General features: G+C 27.9%; 1 protein-coding gene across 1 annotated transcript in view; it reads left to right on the plus strand.

The window, feature by feature from the left end:
• The window catches only part of LOC132922746 (protein naked cuticle homolog), a 63,782-nt gene extending 40,785 nt beyond the window's left edge, over nt 1-22,997 (plus strand). The window contains exon 3 of the mRNA XM_060986427.1: nt 22,616-22,997. The gene's annotated coding sequence lies outside the window, so the exon portion shown is untranslated. The remainder of the gene's footprint in view (nt 1-22,615) is intronic.
• Nucleotides 22,998-24,519: the final 1,522 nt, after the last annotated feature.

Consider the following 24,519-nt stretch of genomic DNA (forward strand, 5'->3'; position numbering starts at 1 on the left):
TCCGTCCAACTCACTTCATAATCATTAGTAAAAAAAAAAAAAATATTAAAATTAAAAATTAAATTTAAGATAATAACACGTTATTATAAATTAATTAAAAATAATCATTGAAAATGTTAATACAATTTTAGTTTGACAATAGAAAATCTTTGTAGAAATTAATTTTTATTTTGTCTAGGCATATAGCAATATAGTTTAAATCTAACGATGTCTAATAACAGTTTTGGTTTACACGAATTTTACTTGATATGAAGTCTTTGGACTGATTTTTTTTCATAGCTGAGAATAAAATGACAAATATTCCATGAGATTATGACGGAATTTTAGTGATTATATTTTGATAAGGTGTAGCTTTAATTTGATTATACATTTTTATTTTTAGTTTGCTTATTATTTTCTTTACACTAATTTCAGTTGCACTTGTTAAATGATTGTGTTTTGTGCTCTTCTCCGTAGAGAAAAAATCAGTTTGGTCGTTCACGACACTATATAATAATACCTACATATTGCGTATTATATTCATTTACATTTACCAGTACGTATTTACATTATATATTTTTTATCGTTTAATAATATAGAATTTTGTCAAAAATGTATCCTACAATACCTAAACTAATGGATCTTTTCCTATGAAACTTTTTACATATTCCAAAGCCATACGATGAAATAAAAAATATTTGAATTGTAATAAATTGTAAAAAAAAAAAAAACGTAATGAACAAAAAATCTAAGGTATGCAGACCTATATGTTTATTTTTATGCACAGGTGTTTTACATCTATTTGTTGTTAGGTATCTTTGCACTGCCTGGGCAATTTATATTAAATTTAACTGGCAAACGGTAACGGGGAAAAATCATAGGGGATGTGATCTACCACCAATATTTTATATAATATTATCATCGTGTTTAAACCGTAAACCCGCGATCTCGTCGAGGTTTTCGAAACGGAAATTATTTAACTTTATCTACCGACTGTATATTATATTATATATCTACGTAATATATTATATCGTACGGTCTTCATCGCGCAACATATTATACGACGACAGAGCCGTATATAGTATATGCCGTGTTTTATTGTGTCTGCGAGAGAAGGACGGGCATTTTGAGTAATAAGCCACTATTTATTACGGGGTAACGCGCCAGCCAGAGGACAATATGATGTATAACATCTATATAAATTATGCCCGAGTATAGGCGAAAGAGGATTGTTCGTTTTAGACTTGTCTGGGGTGAAAATGCGAGAGAAACCAATTGGTGTTGTTGTTGTGGATTTTTTTTTTTTTACTCATCGCAATCAGTTTGTTTGTGTGCTCTTGATAAATTTGCAATTGTTAAAAAAGAATATTCAATTATTTTCCCAATCAAGTATTAAGCTCCTAGCAATCCAAAATTATACTTACCCATTTTTTTATTCTTGTTAATATATACATATTGAACCGTTGCAGCGTTCAAAAAAACTCAATTCTGTTTCAGTACCGGAAATAACCAAGATTTTATCAAAAACAGATGCGCTTGTGGCATGCTTATATTTTTTTTACCATAATCCTACGGCTTAACTTATTTTAAACACTGCGAGAAAAACGACCTTTACAAGAGACAAATTATAATAAAATGACAATCTATAAAGAGATTTGAGGTGTTACAGTATTTGAGGTTATAACCTTTTAAAATTTTACAAACTCATGGAAGATAAATAACGAAAAAATATTTTTGTACAATAAATACATAGTAGTTATTTTTTTAATATAAAATTGAAAATACTTTAATTTATTTGAATTGTTGCAAATGGATAATATTTATAATATTTACAATATTCTGATTTATTGAACATGGTTAAAAATTAAAGGGAAAAAGTAGTTAATCGCTCGCTGTGTAGTAGGCATTGAGTGTACCTTGTCATTAAGTAAGTCAGTGTACTTAATGAATGTGCTAAATTGGAATTCTGTGATGAATCAATACATAAAAAAACGATTGTGAGCGAAGATAATCTGTCAGCCTATACTACTAAGTGTTTAGTAAGTTTAGTTTATATATGTACCTACTATAACATATATTTATTTTACTATTAAAGTAATTTCTGTTACTTTAATCGCGGATAAAAAATTGGGATTATTTATCTTTAATATTTTTATAAAATCATAGTAAAAGCTTATGAAGAATTTTTTATTAACATAGATAAAATAACTAAAATAAAAAAGTTAAATGTCTGTATATCACTCGAAAAAATTCAAAATATTTTAAATATTTTACTATCAAAGATACTTATATTAAGGGTAAAATATTGAGCGTATTGTGTATTATATAAAATTTTAATATAAAAATTTTGCGAAAATTCCAATTAATGTAGGTAGTTTATTTTAGTTATAACAAAAAAATAAAACTGATTTGATCAAAACTTCCCGTTTTATCTCAATTTTTATCCCAATTGACAATATTATTGACTCCCAAACTTCCAACTAGATCGAATTTACTCTCAGAAACTACTCTTAAAGTTGCCAATCTAAACATTTTTTTTTACTAGAAAATGTGTCTTCACACACAAAAATACACATTATTGTAAAATCAATACATTCATCGCTTCGCTCAGTATCTAAAATAAAACTATTGTGTTAAGCTATAACCTTGATTTATTGTCTGTGTTTTTTATAAAAAAAAAAATTGAAGTAAAATAGAGTTCTTAGATTTAAATTGACCAACTAATTTTATATTGTAAGATTATAAGCATAAATTATAGGCAATACAAATGAATATAAATGTATTTAAGTTTAAATTAAAGTTTTTGGTAAAATTTAAAATTTATGATTATGAAATTTAAAATTGTTTAACTACATGCATTATAATATAATAATTAAATTTAATAATATGCGTTCATATAATAATAATTTTAGCGTAAAAGGTTTTGTCACTTGTAAATTTAATTCGATTTCATATATACCTAATAAATGTATACTCGGTAAAGCACTCAGTTCCCCAATGGAGCATCAGATAAAAAAAAAATAACTAACAGAGTTCATATAAAAATATAAAATTTCAATTGATCTTTTGAAAATATTTTTTTTTTTGCACTGATTGCGTCTATAGTTAGTATCAAGTATTTTTCTGCACACAATTAATTAAAAAATAAATATTAAAATATTTTTATTTTTATTCAACAAAATCTCGATAGTAATTTGTTTTGAATTATAACATGTTTTTAAATTTATACGTATTTTTCTAATATTATTTTGATGAATAAATTCAAATTTTTAAAAATGTATAATTTTTATAATATGTATTAAAAAAAAAATATCTATAGGTGGATAATAATATTATTCGATTTTTATATTTATTTATATATAATTTTTTGTGTATGTACATCGTATTATAAATTTATTTTTCTATTATGAGGTATGGTAGAATAGTGATGAGACTAATAACAGCACAGTGATATAACTAAAAGTCTACAAGATGAGTGTTACATGATGTCACCTCAGAACCTTCTTTTTTTACTGCGATTGCTTGTTTTTAGTTTATAATATTTAAAATTTTACCATTTTGGTATAAATATTGATGAGACATGTACAGTATACTTTAAATTGTGCGTTTTCTATTATGCTTGCTAGTTGCTTTAATACACCTCGTCTTGTGAGTTGTGATAATGATTTTAATACCTCTGTTCTTCTGCTTTAACCTATACAATGAACTCTGATAATATGCTATTAAAAGAATAGTTATTCTACTATACCTAACCCACTATAACTTGAAATTTATTACTATGGTTCGGCTATTGGTGTAAATAATTTAGATTGCTAAATTTATTTGATTTTCAAAAGCAACTATAAACAATTATTGTACCTAAATAGTATATTGTAAATTATAATTTTCAGTAAATATAGATTATGTTATTATTTATTTATTAATATATAATTGTTTCAAGTTTGAAATGTTTATGTAAAGTTATATTAATATACTTAATATATTACAACATTGGGTGCTCTTAAGTCTTAATATTTGTATTTAAATAATGAATTTATTGAGACCAATGAATTAAATCAAAATATAAACTATACATTATGAATATTTATTATCATGTACTTACAACAATATATTATACAAAAAGGATTCCGTGGTATTGCTGATTTGAAAAATTATAATACCAACTTTAAAATATAATCTTATACGTAATATTATCATGTTCCAAGTTTCAATATTATGAAGATACAAAAATTAAGAACATTTATTAGTTTAAACCGAAAGTATATTCTATTAGTTTTTATTTGGTATGTTTTGATTTTTAGTAATGTAGAACTAAAATGTGAAAAGTATTTAAAGTAATATAACAACGTGATCGAAATTATTTTGGTCGAGAAAAACATTTGTTTAATGCATACAAATATGTCGTCTATAGTTCGAATACTGCTGAATTAAAATAACAATACTATCATCATTTGTGCATACTATAAATGAACTCGAATACAAATTCAGTGATATCTAAACAATAAAATGTAGTATAATGTATGTCGGACGAACTCAGTTTATGAGAAATCAGTTTTCGTATTGTTGACCAAAAATACAAAACGAAACTTCCAGGCTCAATGCAAGCCTATAAAAATGAATTTAAGAACAAGTCCTTTTCCGGGGGGAATAATAGATTCCGTCATTTTATTGTGGTTTTATGTTATGTGTTTGAGAACCACAATCGAACGACTGAACTGTTGAATCGTGTTAAATATATGTTGTTGTCTGCAAATCGAAAGCCAACGGGGAAAAGTTTCAAATTCTTATTATACTATATTGTTCGATAAAAAAAAAAAAATAATAATAATAACAATATAGTAAACTGTATCTTTTACAATCATAAATTCCTAATATTATATACATTGATAATTTTTAAACTTTATTTTGAGAATCGAAAATGTAATGCGTATGTCGGTAAAATCACCGTATGCCCACGAATTATAAAAAACAATCTATAAAGTATAATATTAACTATCATTTTAATTATTATTTATTTTATATCTTTAAATTAAGGGTACCTACTCACATATTTTATTTATTTATATTTTTTTATATTTAAACGAGCTAAAAGACCACTTTTTAATATAGGTATCTTATAATGTATAATATAAACTCAAGTGTAGTAAACACACAAAAAAAAAATTTATGTATAATTACTATTAATATAATTATGAAATAACACTAAAATTGAGTGGAAATTAAATTTAAGCCATAAGGTTGTAATTTTATTTGTACATAAAAATCTGTCAAGTAGCAATCGTTCTGCAGTGCAGTAAGTGTGGAGTGTATACCTCATAATAAATTTATGTGTTAATTTTGAATTCAATGGTAAATTATTGTATTTAATGAAAAACCTATGGTTTACCTAAGGCAAAACCATCGCGATTACTAAATAATAATAATAGTACGTATTACAATTAAAATTTAAAAAATATTTGTATCCCCCCCTCCTCTTTCGATTATTTTAAAAGTATTAAACAATTTCTACTTTTGATCCACCAAAGTACAAACTAGATTCAGTTTGTTATTGGAAATCGCTCATCTCAGAATCTAAGATATGCAAAAATATTGGTAGTCAAAAATATAATACGCAAGTATCGGAAACTTAAAAAAATTATAGCAATATTATTTTCGTTTGTGATGATATGCAATACATTATGTTTAGCGCAATATATTATATTATATATAAAGATCAGGAATGTAGTTTCAAAGCGCGCGTCGAATGCGGTTTATTCGGGAAAAACGCCTTGTTTTTTTTCTAAATAGTTTCTTTAAGAGTTTTCGCGAAAATGTTGACGTTATACAAACCACATCCCACTAATGGGGAAACGCTGTTATTAGGTCAGTAACAATCCCGAACCATGTCGTTTCGACGTTTGTTTTAACCATAGACGTTCGACCTTCTTTCGCAGTGTTTGTTGCGCAAATGTATAAAGTCCAACGGTGACGACTGACGATACATATGTATTATGCATAATGTATAAACATAATATAAATATTCCTCTATATATATTATTATTGTATTGTATGATTATAATTAAAATTAAAAATTACATAATATGCGCCACCAGAGTGAAATATGTTATTGGTTCGCTTCAATAAGGTAGTTATCCCGAATCCTATTTCTGCCTTGTATTGATCCTGAATGAAATACTTTATAATTATTTTGAACATTCGTGTCTTATATTATTATTTATAATATTATATTATATTACAATACGCATATATCACGATGAACGACACCTTTATTGTACACTATTGTATCATTATATTAAATTCGTATACGAACTACCTTTTGAGAATTTGATATTTTGTCAATGGAACTATACACACATGTATTCTATAACCACATTAGGTACCCGAAAGTTGTAGCGTTAAAAAACGTACGCGCAGTTATGGAAGCAAACAGCTCACACATGGATAACATAAAAATACGATAAATAAACAAGACAAGTAGCCAAGTAATATTAAAAATTGATTTTTTTATTGTCGTCTATCAAAAATATAGGGAACGTAATCGAGTTTAAAAAAAAAAAATAGAAAAGTTCACTCTTTAATCGTGCTCAATTTCCTGTAGGTTCTAAATGTATTTTAATTCAACGCAGTAAACTATAATTCCATGTACAATCTAAAAAAAAATTGGTTACATTCATAATTTACTAGCTAATTTTTAATACTATTTAGTTTTATAATTCTATACATTAAACATTCGTATTTTAATGCTAGATGGATATACTTTGAGTGGAACTGTTATAAAATTATTTATCCATTCAATTGCAGTATTAAAATATTATTTTTTAATTAGTTATTTCTTAATATCAAAAATTGTAACTATTTTGGTATTATAGTAACTAATGGACAGATAGACGGACACAGAATACAACTGTGATGTATGGTATGACTAGACAAACACTACCACAATCACTTCTTTATGTATAGTGTTTATTACAATATTATAGAATGAAAATGTTTGTATTACTTAGACTGATATAATATTTTATGAATATTATATAGGGACAAAATCTGCTACAAAGGTTACAGCTGAGCCCATCATTTTTTATTGTGATATAAAAATTTTGCTTTGACTTATAAACTTTAAAGATTATAGATCCACAATCCTTGTCGTTTGACGTCTATTATAATATTATAATATATATTTTTTTTATCTCGCGCTTAATTCTCACATAATATACTCATCTTGAAAACGGGTTTTGACGACGATGTCGACAAAAAAAATTATGAAAAATACAAGGTCCTTAACATCCTACTTCAGATCCGAACGGTACAAGTTTCAAAAAAGAAGGGAAAAGGGAACTGAAGTGAAGAGCGGCTGTGCTAACAATGCTCCATCCAACCCTCGCCACCGGCTTCCGGTCGCGTATTTTATTTTATCATTTTTAATCCGAAATTCGTGTCAAGAAAACCAATTATGGCCGGAGAACGAGTTGGGTTGGGCAAGTGGTAAGGGTGTAGGAAAGGAGTATTTCAAATATCGACCACACCGTGGTATTAAAACGTTGTGTAATACCCATTTTAAGCCATCGAGGTGTTTTCCGAACGGTTAAATTATTCGAATATATCGTAATAAATACGGCTATTGCTATGATTACCATTGTAATATTTTCGGTGTATCTCGTTTTTAATTTTAAGTTGTGTAACCCATACGTAATGTATTCCCAGCTAGTCGAATGTTCGTGGACGAAATATAATTTTGGATAGTATTAAAGTATATTTGTTGTGTTATCTTCTTTCAAAAGAAAAGTTGTTAAAAAAGTTCACTTGTTCTAAAAATCAAGCAATTAATTCCTCAATTCATGATGAGATTATTTTTCAGAAACTCTCTAGGGCATATTGCTACAAAGTTTTATATTTAAAAAAATCTAAACTTAACATCGGAAAAGAATATAACCATTTGTCTCAATTGGAATATATTATAAACTCAATTTTTCATGAGCTTTTGTGTTTCCTTTTTTATTATAAATTGTTATCAATCTAATATAGTATAATGTCAACTACAGCATTGCATTTTTTTTAAATGTTCATCATAATCATGTAGATTTTTAATGTCATTATGATATTATGAATCGTTTAATAGTAAAGTTTACTAAAGGTATTTTTAAAATTATTTAAAATTATTTACACAATGTTATTATAATTTGTAACTATTGTATGGAGATAAATTATTAAAAAAGTTATGAAAGCTATTGTTGAATATACAAGTTTAAATAAAAATAAATGTAGTTTTTGCTTTGAAAAATTATTTTATCTTAAATTTTGTATAAAAAATGTCGTTGCGTATAAAGATGACAAAATTGTCGTTGTCCTAGTTTCGTTTCTAAACGTTGAAAAAAGTCAATACAAAGAATTTAAAGGTTTGCGTTTGTTTCATTTTAAATGTCTCCTAGAATTTTCTAAAACGTCAGTTTTCATCATAATGATGTGCTACTTAAACACGCACCGTTACGTTCGGTTTTTAATCTATTTATTTTTAGTTTTTTCGGTTAAGTCGGTTAAACATTAAATACCGAAAAAATGACAACGATTAAATATTTTTTTTTGTGCACTGAATTTCAATATCAATATAATATTATATGTATTGATTAGTAGATATCACGACGGATCTATATTTTTAACCCGCACGGGATCCATTCGTATCTTTGATACAGTATAATCGAATCTTATTACAGTTGGGCCACATGACATGACGCCGACACTGCAAGATCCAAAACTTTCTGAAATATTTTCGAGCTCTCGCAATTTTTCTGTCAATTCACGTTATCGAGTCGAATAAAATACTTGATAAACGATTTGAACATTAGCGATATACGCGTGTTTCTATGAACCTTTTATATCTGTGGTCATTCTGTATTTTTCGCATTTTGTAGTATTCACACGTTTCGGGTTAGCCACCAGAGATAATACTAAAATTTTGTTATTGTAGACGAGTAAAAGGTCAAATCGTTGAAATCGTATAATCATTTTTATTTGACAAATGCAGTTTCAACCGTTCCATTCAGTATTTCCAAATGCGATTTTCGGCCGACCTTTACAATTGCTTCTACAATACACGATACACACAGAAAATAATAATTATACCTATATCAGATATATTATATTATTTGGTAAAATTGTATACAGTAACAAATATTATAAAAATTCTTAAATTTAAACTCTAGGTAATAGGTAATAGCGCAATGCTGATTTGATATAGGTATATCACGTACTCATATTTGCTCATTGAAATCGAGCAGCACTAAACGCTATTACAGACTAAACGGTTATTTTAAATGGAAGTTTGATTTTATATTTGTACATTTGTAGAACAATTTTTATTATTTTGAATATACGTATGTTATAAATTGTTGTTTTAGAAGATTATTTGGTTAGGCATATATTTTAATATTATTTTTACCTAATTTAATAAACATATGACATATATGGAGGTTAGGTTGAGGGAGGTTGTTAGGATTAAGGAACAAAATTCCACTTCTAACACACTTAAAATATTGTTTAAATTATAATTATTATTAAAGATTATAACTATTGTTAAAAAAAATGACCATTTAATTAAATTTGTTTTTTATTAAAGAAAAATAGAGATATTTAACATATAGCACAATTAATACATTTGATCATAAAATATATTTTTCTCTTTTGAAATATTTACTGGAGGAGAGAAACCTTATCTATTGGTGTGAGTATATACCTCGAATATTTATATAAGACAATATTTGCATATTTATAATTTTTTCTCTAGTATTATAGTGTTTGTAGATATTACATAATAATTACTTATAATGATTCAATGTATAATTTATTAAGTATTTACTGATATTAAAAAATATTTTTTATTGTATATTGTTCCCTATATAAAATCTGCTAACACCTCAAATATTTATTTAAATATGAAGTTAAGGACATTCAACTATATAAGTATGTATTATATATGTTTGTTTTAATGTCAACATTTGAAAAATACTATACCTAGACAATCTAATCAAATATTTTATTACTATCGAATATAACATAATTATTTATTGTGAGGGCAGCGTTGGACCTCAATAGCCCCTTACGCTATATATGATGATGATGACATAATAATATAGTTAGTCAACTTTCATAAATTTGATCTAATATAATAAATTGTGTCCGGATATTTGTTATTCTAAATAAATTATGATTACTTATTATATTAATAAATTATTATGAATAATATATAATTGTTGTAAACTACTGTTAATACAATAAACAATAATACGTCCCATTCTAATGTGCGTTTTTGAAATTTTACATTAAATATGTCATAAAATGCAAAAGGAATTATTTTTGACGTTATTAATAATTAATTACAAAAATAAAATTTAATTTTCCGAAGGACTAGTGAAATGATAATTTAATTGTAAGTGCTTGTTATTATTAATTATTATTTGTTATTATAAAACATTAAGTTTCCATCAGAAGACATTAAAGTCGACCGTCATAATTTTTTTGAAACGTACGTATTTACAAGTGAATCTTTCTTTTTGCAATTTAAATTTAATTATTCATACGAAATGACGTAGCTAAAATATAATTGTGACAGTGAAAAACATGTTTCTCGGAAACCCTCGCTATTACGCGGTTGATTATAATATTAAACGCGCATCGTAATTAGGTAGCGGAAACTTATTTTATTACACAGACACGATTTTAATTTTTCGCATTAATTATAATGACTTTGAACACATTACGTACACACAATTTAACGCACGGAAACTAATGCCACTAACACACTTGTCCGAGTGAGCTACCCAGTGTGATATAATATGTTTATACCTATACCCATTAAATATATGTGTACGAGTAGAAACTTACCAGCTACATTCAGTATGCGTGCTTTTATATATTTTTTTTAATTATACGACGTTTTTAACGACTCCTGCGATCGGCCGTAGTATATATAGCGCTTTAAGTTTTTTTTTAACATCATATTATTATTGTCATTATATCGATTGAAAATGACGTCAAAACAAGTATTTTACATCGAAACAATTTTAAACCTAAACGTAAAATACGCATAAAATCATTTTTTTAAATATATTATAATCATTTTATGGAATAAGATGTACCTATACAGACTGATTCAAATGTAAGATGTTCATCAGTGAACACTAAATTTTCTTGAAAATATTGTTTATTTTTACTATTTTAATAGTTATAATTTTTAAGTTTTTTATTATTTTGAACGATAACATACATTTTTAGTTTCATATTCCGAAGAATCAGAATGTTATTTAATCTATCAAAATCAAATTTCAAACAAAAGTTTATCAGTTGTAACCTATAAGTTATAACTGTTATAAGTATTTAAAGTTTAGACGAACGGAGTAGTTGACCAACATTTTGCATGTTATCCCTTTATGACTCCACTCCAATTGAAAAATTAAAGATAATGATAAAAATATATATTTTTTATGCTTAAAATTACCAACTATTTTTTAAAACGTCAATAGTTTTTGAAATAATATAATCGTCTCACGTTAATTCGATCATTCGGTAGGTATATTATGCAATATGAGACATACTTTTGCCAGAAATAACTACGTTCAGAAAGCACGGGGATTATAAAATGTATGATAAATAAATATGCGTAATATACATTTTATCCATTATTATATTAGGTAGGTACTGCGGGAAAGTTTATTGGCCATAATTCCGAAACAAAGTTTCGGTTCGTTTCGTATTGGCGAAAATTTATTGGTCCCATCACGGCGCCGAGACGTCAAAAATATATACGCAAACCGTAGGCCCCGGAGATATATATATATATAGCTGATAAGTATAGGTATATAATTCTGCAGTCCACGGAGCGTGTGTATGCTTATAGGTACACTATACCGTATACCACGTATAAGAGCACCAATATTTTTTGTACGTTTTTTTCTCTTCTATACCTCGAGAACGCGAACAGAGTCGGAAACTTTTATTTATTTACTTATATTATATATATATATATTTTGGCTTAAGACATAAACAATACACATTGTTGATGTTATTGCAGTATATCAGGGCGAATATAAAAAACGCCCTGACTCCGTACCGTATAATAAAGTCCGAAAAACAAAAAAAAAAAACCGGCGCCGTTGAAGGTATATTATATTATATAGTGTATTTATATTTAATATATATGTATAATATTTGTACATACGATTGAAATGTCGTAGAGAGCTAGTAAAATAATAAAACATATAATATAATTTATAAACGCACTGTGGTTTTAAAAAAGTCGGTCGGAGGTTTCGCATTTTCAAAATGTGTGATAAATGTAATTTGTTTATGTATGGTTGATTTAAATTTTATTTCAAACGACGGTTATGACCATACGGTCGTGTCAGAATAATATTACTGTTATTAATTTGTACGTCATCATCATTTTTGGTAGAATGTATTTTATTAATGGTGCATCGGACCACGCCTTATACCTACGTTTATACATACATTACACCAACAAATTATTTATTTTTAATTGTTTCATAATTATAATCAAACTCTCGTTTTAACGTAAAAAAGTGATAACCAAACAGTTTTAAGCGTTATCACGAAGATAATGATGATGAGCGCATAATTATAGATACTGACTCAGCCATTCGTAAACCAAATATCTTATTGAATATTAGTCATCAAGATACTAATAATAACAATCACGCATTGACGTCAATTCAAACATACCTATTTTAATCAAGTAACATACTTTTTTTTAAACTATTAATGAATATTAGGTACCTAATTACAGCACATGATGTAAAATACTAAATTGTTGCTTGGACCAAAGTTTTTTTTTAATTTTTAATTTATTCAATATACACCTGCCGATGTTTACTTTGAAACAAATTAAAATGTGTAATATTATTTCGTTATAGTACCTGTTTTAGTAAATTATGTATTATGATATGATATTTATATTATAATATAAAGATAATATTATATTATGTTATTTAAAAAAATAGTTGTAAACATAATATAGAAGAAGTACTATTAAATAATAGTTCAACAATTGTAGTCATTAGTCAATGTCAAGTAACCCTATTACAGTTATACAATGAAAGCACGAGAAACACGTCTTTCGAGTTTTGGCTAATATTATATTATTTTTCTCATAGAGATCAGTTTTTGATTGTTTATTTTATTACTTGACCTAAATTATTAATTTTTTGGAAAAGTTGTTCGTATTATTTTATGGATTTTTGTAAACCTTATTAATATTTTATAAGTTATAATCCTTTTATTATTTTATAAACAGACAAATCAAAATTTTCTTTTATGTTGTCATACAAGATAAATTGAAATCATAATTTATATTTATATAAATGCAAGTTTAGTGGGTACTTGTCAACTTTTAAAACCATATTATAAATATTTCTCCGCTTAACCTTTTTCACATTTATCTTAATTATAATATGATATACATGATAGAAATTTTTATCATAGTATATTGTAAGGATTTTTGTCAACAACGCATTAGTTTTCAGAAAAGTCATATTTTTTCTAAAGTTTTTTACATTTTTGAATGATAGTATACAGTTTTAATTTCTTGTTTTCAAGTAGGATATTTTTCTGAGAATTTTTATATATCAAAATTGAATTAGGAATGAGTGGTTATAAGTATTTAAAATTTATATTGGAGGAGTGGAGTGATAGGTATAACGTCAGTGCAATTTTGGTCCACTGTTCCACTCATCTAAACTGTAAGTACCTTATATAAGTACCTACTTATGATAAATTAATTCTAAATTTGTTTTCATAAAACATCCCAAGAAAAATATTCTGTTTTTGAATATGAAATTGAATTTTAAATTTAAGTTGCCATTCAAAAAAGTAAAACCTTAAAAACACGATAACGATGAAATAGCAAAAATGTTCTTTTTTAATGAGTTAAAAAATGATGGCCATTTTCAAAAGCTTTAATATTTTTCCGGATAATGAGTGCTTATACTGCAAAAGAATATCCTAGAATTAATGTAGCTGCCTATTTTACATTTTAGTGGCACTAAACGACTACTTAAATTTAATTTTAGCTAATCGCGCAAACAGCCGCAATAATCGTGGTCATGATTTAGGTAAATGATAAATCGAATCTCTATTATCAACCAATGCAACAAATCGTTCGTGTATTATACGGGTTTACTTTACCGTCGTCGAACCATAAACAATATATTATGATATTAATAATAAGTGTATTAATGATTAGTTATATACTTACTCGAAAACCATGATCGTGTGTACTGTACGGATGAAATAAATACAAAATATATAATACCTATGTAGAAGATTATTTTATACGCAGTTTATTTATCGTAGTGTAACGAGAGCCTTAAATATTTGTACTCGTTTTTGTACGATATATTATTATAATAATATACATAATATAAACATGCATTTGTTTGGTTCATGACAATCCTCAGTCGATTGCACAAATGCATACCTTTATTATTATTATCTATTCCGTATTCCGTTTATCCGTTTTATGCACGTTCACATAATGAAGGTATGTATATAACACAAATAAACACAGTTCAGGGTCAATACGGTATTTAAAACCGATTACCCGAGCTTTGCCGTTAAACGGAGTTGCATAATAGTTCTATTATATTAATATTATTATTATTCATTGTTTACCATTATTATTATTTTTTTATTTTTTGTTTATATTATTATGTTAACCACGGCGGATGGCGATGTATGTATATAATAATATATTATATACTCATGACCGGAATAATGCAGCCTGCATCGGGGTGTGCGAAGAACGAAGGGACCGGAATGTATGTCCTCCCTCCCTCCCCCCCACCGTAACGTGTATAATAATATTATGTTATTATTATATGATCGAACCGATGTATATAATATCATGTCAAATAGATATCACAGGAAGTTTGCAAAAAAACGATTTATTTTTATTTTTTTTTTAAATGTACAATATTATTAACATTTTTTTAAATATATATGCACGCACACACACATTTTTTCTTTAAGTACTTACACACACTATCTCTTTGTTTCACATCGTTCCAACGTTGCTGTTATTGTTTATATTTTTACCGTCAATATTTTTTCCGGATGTACGTATAGTATGTGTATACCTACCCAGATATTATAATACAACGCACTGCGTGGTATTTTGTCTTTGGGTCGTAATAACGCGCGCTATTGAACGCCAAATGGCCGTACTATATACCTACATATATAATATTATATCGACCGACATGTATAATAACAATATATATTCGTGCCAGAAAATAATAAAAATCATCGTCACAATAATAACATTGTAACACTGTCGTTATGCTTATTGTCGTTATTGTATACGTTTTTTGATGTGCGCATCCACACTCGGAACAGCACTGGTTTTCGCAAAACTTTATTATAAATCGACCATAGATACCTCCTACACATACGTAGGTACCTATCACTATCCTATATACTGTAAATGAGAAAAAATATATCTGGTTGAAATTTATTGTTCGAGATACCGTTTTTAATATACAAAAGATACATCCGTTTTATATTTTTAAATATATCCATAACTTACATTTATCATATACTAATTATACTAGCTATATATAACTTTACTTTGTCCATGATATTAACTAATATAAAATACGACACCATTTTAATTTTATCAACATTTTTTAATCCACTTATGGTGGAATAACATTAAGTATTTTTGAACGTGGTTCAAACTATTTTCCAAACTTTCCTGATATCTATATCTGAAATATCTATAACATCTGAAATTGTCATCAAAATCTAATAGATTTTAATAGATTATATAAAAATATTTTTAATATTTGTAACCAATCAAAACTCTATTTATAAACAAAAAAATGTTCGATTTTCATGAGCTAAAACTAAATTTCTGTGTGAGCCATTACTATAAGAACTAATATGAGTTGAAAAATAAAGTTATAAAATATATTTGCAGAGTCTTAAAATATATGTGCACAAAATGTAATGTCAATTGGTTTCTAAACGTATAAGCCTTTAAACGCACGTTCACTTAAAGTGTGATGCCAAGAGGTGATATCCAGAATATAGGATTATAATGAATTGAGTCATGTATAAAAGTAACAGTACCTAACCTAAAAGATTCTTGCGTATTTAACAAACTATATGTGTTATATAAATGTAAAATTACAATAAGAATTTTTATATACAAAATATAGTAACCACTCGTATCTTGATATTTTTTATATTTTTATATGATAAAGACTGCGGTAAATACTGTTAATCAAATAAATATTTTTTTTATTCGCACACGAGTATGTTAAGTATATTATTAAGTGTTATTAACATAATAATATGTGGTTTAATTATAATTACAGAAGTTTGAAAATTTTAATTACAGAGAGAAATTTTAGTTTAAATACTTCTTTGTTATTTTCCAATCTAAATTGTACATAATATAAAAAAGTATAATATAAATAACAAACTAAATAATAGTAGAAATATAATTTATCCCCGTCCTTGTGTTTAATGCAACGTTACGTAAAAAAATTTAAATTGAATTGTCTTACTCTGTGACATTATAACATTTACATATACTGCGGTGTCATAATATAAGCAATGCATTGAATAAAACAAAGTTATTATACCATTTCTAGCGCGGTTGAGGAAAATAGAGAATTTATGTCAAGCAAGATTCGCAGGAGTTGTAAGCAATTTTTAATAGTGGATGATAGATGATAATATTTAAAGTCAAACTGTCTCTGTACGCCGTGATGCGAATCGTTTTTGTAGATAGCTAGGTTTATAAGAAGAAAGTTTTAGTTATTTTGTGTCCGAAATTTTGGCATACCCAGGCGAGTATTGAAAGTTTCACTTTGACGACTTCGAGTTATAATCGATGTAGCCACGATGAATCATGTGGTGGTTTAGTTGATAGAGGGAGGGATATCGCTTATGTACATTATACATACAGTAGTTATTGACTTTCACGTACTTGTAACACATAATATAATATAAAAGAAGTGTCTTGGAGTGGCGAGTGTCACAGAAATGAACATTATATTGTCTTCCGTCACAATTCACTCACCACGATGAACAAACCAAATGAGAACGTAATAAAATATATATTATATTATATTATATATATATATATTATATACATTATACATATATATAATATGTGTGTGTGTGTGTGTGTGTGTGTGTTATGTGTGTATAAATATTACGGACTAGGAAAAAAATCATACGCATTGAAGCATTCAATATACCTAAATGTTCATGTACACGAAGGTAAACAGGCGCGAGAAAAAATAAAATGTATTGTAGTGAAGTACATAATGGCCGAATATGGATAAAAATATATTTTGTACTATAAAGTCCATTTCAAGTATTGGAAACGAATTGGTCTGTGGTTGACGCAAATGCGTCAATACGCGTATAGTTGAGACGTAATTTAATTGTGATTTAAAAGATTGATAAAACCAGAACTTTTTAATTTTTAAACTACCGAGGGGTAAGGGCGTATAGCACGAATAATACACGGACGTTGTATATATTTTGTGTAATTAAAAAATAAAATTCTGTTAATTTACAATAACATGTTTATTTAAAAAGTTTTTATAATGTGTAACTGTGTAAATGTATGTGCTGCGCAATACGTTTGTTGGTCCCGGTAATATGAGGAGTGGTGGCGAGACTCCGTAAACACGCCATTGCTGTCTGTTCTTGGATTTATGGAGGTAATAAAAACGTTTCCTAAAATGTAAAAATTAAAATGTTTAAAACTCATTTAGGTACCCGCGGGTTCTAAATGAGAGTTTCGCGTTTCTGAACACGCGTCAACCAACGTCGTCCGACGCGGGATATAATATTATAATTGCAGCAGTATACCTATATAATGATTCGAAAGTATAAAATATGTATTACGTATAAATAGGGTTAAAGACTTTTATAAGTTAGCATGTTTTTCAATAATTATCCAAAACATTTAAACATAGCAATGGTACAGAAGTTTATAGTATAACTAGTAAATAGTTTGATTTTTTTGTATATTTAACGCTTTTTCTTGTGTTAAACTTTATTTAGTTATACTTGAATTTTAATCAATGTGTATGTATATATTTTGAAATTAGAATTAAATTTGTACTTTAAATTGGTAAAAAAAAATAATTTAATATACTCGTATACATTATATTTGAACAAATGTTATTTGGATAATATAAATGTGGACTGTGTGTTTTCTTCATTTATATTTTTAGTTGAGATAACGTTTAATAAAACATCTATAATATTGTGTCTACACACAAACTATATTTATGAAAATGTGATACTCTAATCAACCGGTGTTCGTAAATATATAGAGTTCGTCTTGTGAATTTCACCCGTGGTAATGTTGTTGTATTCATCGATTTTACAATTTTTTCATTATTATATATTTATTATTAATCCTTAGCCCCTGCCCCTTATTATTGTTATTTTCCTTTTTTTTTGTTACAAATACATATAAATTCAAATATTTTGGCTGATTAATGCAATTTTTTAGCATATTTAATAATTAGTCTGTATATAGGTATCCTTTAGGGCATTTTTGGCGAGTTTTTAGCGTATAAATGCATGCATGTATATTTTAAAAACTTTTAGGGTATAAACTTCCTAGAATTAATTATATTGTTTGCGGGTGAACGACCGTGATGGTTGCTGCTCAACACATACACAATACACATATGTGTAATGTGTATAGGTATATACAATAAAGTATACGTGCATATTGTAGAATAGAAAATAACATTACACAAGCTAACTGAATTTTTTCTGAGTCATAGGCCATTGTACGTGTATATGCCACTGTTTGACTGACCTCCTAAACGATTGGACCAATTTTGAAAAACATTTTTGTGTGTTTGAGTGGGTCCTTGGATGGTTTAAATTCCCGATTGTACCCAATATGATACCAATGATCCATGGATCATTCATCTGATCATCATAAGGTTTTATTTAAATGGAAGATCACATGACGGAGCAGGTTTTAAACATAGTTTCTGGATCCAATTCCCGTCCACGGAATATTGAGCGATAAAATATTAGTGAATATTTGGGCCATCCGTCCAGGAAAATAAATTTAAATTTTATACAAAACATGGTAAATATTTTTACTTGGTAAAGTTGAGCTCAATACAACTATAGAAGAATTGTCGATATCGTATTAACTTAAATTTTTTCAGCTTATTTTAAAATAATGATTATAAAAATGTGTTAAAAAATTAACAATTTGCCAGTGAACTAATAAGCACACTAAAACTGAGGTACAACAAGTACTATGTAGTACCATGCGTTCGTTCGGGAGAAGAAGGTTTTAAACCCATGTCTGATTCTATAATAAGTTAATTAACAATCAAGTTATTAATTTTTGAAATAATCGGAAAATATAAATTTATAAAAGGAACATCGTGTCGTTTGTGAACGACAAGTATAAATAACGAATCGAACAATGTTATAACCACATAAAAGGCATAATTTTAATGGGCAACGAAGTGCACGAGGAAAACTGCTATGCTGATGGAACCCGAGTAACCTCGGAAAACATTTTATAAATTTATGCCCCTCATCATAAAAATGAATAATATGGTTTACAAAGCAGTATTAGAAAAACTGAAGATTACTTAAAAAAGAAATATGTGGTCTGACACCTCAACGAAAAATATATATTTATTTTTTTATGCTGCTTTTAAATGATCAAAACAATGTGGACGGACAACGCTTGTAGCGATGGCTATGTAGCGTCGATATTTCGGAAATATCATCTATGTACCGAATGAAAAAAACCGAAAATATTATTTATCCACACGCTTTATGCTAAAAGTTAGCATTAGGCCACCGGATTTAACACGGATGCATTTTGTACGGGCAACGAAGTGTATACGGGACTGCTAGTATAATATATGATAAAATAATATATTAATATAATGCCTGATACATACCATTCCATTATATGTGTCGTGTACCCCCCCCCCTCTCCTAGGTAGTTGATTAATCGGCGTGCTTCAAAAGTATAGCGTGTTCGGCGTTTCGTTTAATTTCGCTTTTATAATGCCGAATAAATGGAAACGCATTTTTCCACAAGCCTTTTCTCGTTCTGATTAATGGCCGCGTACAAAGACCCGCGCGGACCGTCTTGAAAAACGGTCGTTTACAACACTGCTGCCGCCGATTGGCGAATCGAAAAAGAGGTGCAGTGCAGTATATAGTTATCGGCAATGCATTATATTAGATATAGGTAGTATATGGACGCGGACACAATACTGCGTATTCGGGGTCACTTGTGGTGAGATCGGAAAGGGGTGTGTTGCGGTTTTGCCTACAGTAAAAGTTTGATTTGACTACGAAATCATTATTATATATCAGACACACACACATACACAAACACACACACATACACAAACACACACACACACACACACTCGTATATAGACATGCTGCAAGGATTACGAGGGTAGGGGAGATCTAATGATCCTTCCTTCCCCGCAGAATTCGCGTGATTACTACTATACGGCATGAAGTCAGTACCGCAGAATTCTCGAGACGCCGTCGGCGATCCTCGACGACCCCTTAACAGTTTACCGTGATATTCGTGACTTTCTCGAAGCCAAATTATTAATATTTGGCTTTTTAATAGTCATTGGCGCGGTATTTCATGCTTATAAGTCGTAATAAATGGCGGCAAGTATAATTGTGGCGGGAGAATAATATGGCGCAAGTAGACATATATTATACATTACTACTCATGTATGGGTATACGTTAAAAATTAAAATGTAATGCCAAAATATTTTACAAGTATCTTACAATTTTACTGGAATATTAGAACACGATGTGCAAGATGTTAAATAACAATGGGGTACGGATTATAAAATATTACAAGATTATTTGACTCGTAGATTGTACACTGATGTTAAGTTATGATAATGCGTATTATAATAACGTAGTGAAAACGACTAACTTTAATAAATTGAGTTATATAGAGGCGTATAAAAAAAATTCTCTTTTCCCAATAACTTTATACCAGTATACCTACGTATACATAAATTATGTTTAGTATAACTACAGTCATTAAAATGTGTCATGATGATTGAATAGATTACTGATTAATTATTTACGATTCTTTACACAAACAAGGATACAAACTTAATTAAAATCGTAATTTTAATTAACGACAGTATCGTACCTTATACGACGAACGGATTATGATTTTAATCAAAATAAATATAATATATTATACTATACCTATCCAATGATGTATCATATATTTATATTGTATATAAACGTATATGCATTATACGGGAAGGCTGGCAAATACCGTACTACTAACTCTAAAGCACACCGAGAGCTTAAAAATATAAAACAAGTTAAATATGAGTGAAAAATTACATTTAAAATATTGTTTTATTTTTATAGATATGAATGATGTCTAAAAAAAAATATTATTTACATGAAAAAAATACAATTCACTTATTAATAAATATAGTTTTGCTCTACAGTCTACATATGGGACAAAATCCTATTAATTTTTTGTCAAAATTGAGAAGTTGTTATACGTTTTAAAATATCAAGTAAAAAATTTACTAGGCCTATGAAAATATTATGGTAATTATTTAATTAAATTTTGTTTATTGTCAGTATTTTATTTTATTTATAATAGCAATATGATTTACACAATTAATAGAAACTATTTAAATAAACATAAAAATATATTTAATTTTCACGAGCCAAACCTGAATTCATGATATATGAGTCAATCTACAGAAACCAATATGGGTTGGGATAATAATCTATGAATACCCTCAGAGTCTCATGAAATCTATTGATAACGGTTCAGTAGTTTTTGAGTCTATATAGCTATTATAGGATAGATAAAGAAACATTCATTTTTATATAACATAACATATACGTGTATTATTGTACAAAAATCGTGGAAACACAGCGGTCGTTCAGATCGTAAATATTCATGTTTTTCTCTTCATAATATTTTTAAACGTATACTCAATAGAGGGAATTACAAAAGTAAAAAATACTCCGTATAATTAACGCGTATTAGTAGTTGCCATATCATATGTTTTTTCATTAAAATGTTATGAATTATGATGTACGTAAAAACGAATAGCCGTGAACGAAATGATAATATATTTTTATCCACTAAAATAGTATTCTAAAAATAAAATAAAATCGCAATTGGTGTGTTGAATGTGCATAAGACTCGGGAAATCGGCGTGCCACGAGTACTGGCTTATTTTTTTTTCAATCAAACTGTGCGTATAATAATAATAGTAATAATGTAACACCCCCCGGCGGTGGCGGTAAGTCGGTCAAAGAAAATAAACATCGCACAAAAGCCGAATGAAAAGAAAAATTGAATATTTTTTTCCGCTCTCGGCCAGCAAATGTTCGCCGATATTATTATTTTGTCGAGATATTATTATTATTATTATTACTATTATATTGCGCGCCACCGACTTTTTTGCGGACGATTACTTTAATGCATATTCCGTGTAGCGGCGAGAGCGTACTATCTCACCTCGACGGTTTATATTAGATATTTTCATGTACCATATTATATATAAATGTATATTTTTTTTTCAGAGTTTCCGGTTTTATACGGACCGAGAGTAAAGTCGGATATTATGGCAAAAACAAGGATGTGATTCAAACCAGACCGTCAATGAAATACAAGCCGTAGCGAGTAAATTATTGTTTATAATTATATACACAACTATATTAAAACAAACTAAATTATAAATTACTCGTCAATGTTGCGTATAACTTATTAAAATAGTTAATTTATTTGTATACATTAAATATGCATTAAAATGTATTTATTTATATTCAAATATTGAAATACCTAATTGGAAAAAAAACTATTATATTATAAAGTCACACGAAATCTGTACACTTAACACTTTAACTATACTGAGTAATGTTAACATATTTTCGTATTAAAATTATAACAATTTTTTTTATATAATTGCGTTATTATTTATACCAGCTATTAAGTTCATTTTTCCACATATATACCTACGAATGCAATAAATTATGACAATTTTACTGCATATAAATTGCTCATCACTTATCAGCGTTAATTACTTGTGTATAATCAATCATACATACATACGAGATAGATTTTTACTTTAACACATTTAAAAATTATTAATTATAACGGATCATTTCATTTCTGTTAAGAATTCGTCAAATAAAGTTTGTTTAGGTGAATAGATGGCCAGCACTATATTTTTAAATTGTCTCGGTAATAAAGTAGATGCGCCGTTTATATCGCAATAGCTATTTCAGAATTCTCAATAGGTATTCTAACACTTAAAAGAAATGTACTTTTTAAAGCCTCTCATCCGAGTTTCGTTTTTTTCTCATTCTTTTACATTCTTTTATTATGTATACCACCAAACTCTTCATTATTTCGGGCTTTGGAACAGCGATTTTGTGTTAGTACCTAGGTAATATATTTCAGACTTGTATTTTTTAATCCTGAGAAATGTCCTAATAAAGGTATCCTAATGTATAACTCATGGTAAAAAAATTATTAAAAATAATAAATAATAATAAAAATGATATTATGGGTCGCATACTACCCGTATTAAGTAGGTTATCACATCGGAAGCCAAAATTATTTATATATATTATATTATAATGCTTGTAGTACTAAAAAATATATAAAATTAAAAGAAGACATTTTTTCCTTTATACATTTAAAAACTGATTAATAAAGAATCGTGGTTCACAATAAACAAAAACAACTAGCACAATAGTGTCGTGTCATTATTATGCATTGCATTACGATTTCGATTACGATAAAATATAAAATTTTAATTTAATAACAAATCCAATGTTTATAAATCACTAACTGGAATTAAACATGAAACACAGAACGGTATAGGTGTAATTTGTGTTGAATTTCAGTTTTGCATTATAATAGGTAATCCTGGTGTATATATATATACGACGAAACATATTATGAATTATTGAGGATATAAAATCGCCAATCGTATTTGACTATTGAGTTTTCGATTTAACTTGAAAGTAACCGCAGTGTTCCACTATAACATTCGATGATAATTTAACGTGTGTAGATATACACAATGTAATGTGTCTTGATGCAAGGCTCAAACATACGCATCACCTCCAAATGAAAACTTTGAAAATTGACTTCGATATTTATGATCTTTCGACACCATGCCAATGATGAACGTTACACAGTTGCTCTCCGATCTGATGAAATGCCAAATACCATTTACCAACAACAGGATATTCACTTCCGTTATACGTCTGTACGGCGCCAAGCAAGTTTATTTGGTCCTTGTTCAAGCCACTACCCTCCTTCTAACCATCATCCCAAACGTATACGATCGCATTATAATAATACTAGGGGTCTGTACCCTCCCGCATGCTTCTCTCACCTACCCCATCGGCGCATATTGTGTGATCCCTACTTTTCAAGCGTCACCCCCTTTGCCTCTCAAAAATAATATTTGCAA

Source organism: Rhopalosiphum padi, chromosome 2 (assembly GCF_020882245.1).
Source record: "Rhopalosiphum padi isolate XX-2018 chromosome 2, ASM2088224v1, whole genome shotgun sequence".
In the NCBI taxonomy this organism is placed as follows: domain Eukaryota; kingdom Metazoa; phylum Arthropoda; class Insecta; order Hemiptera; family Aphididae; genus Rhopalosiphum; species Rhopalosiphum padi.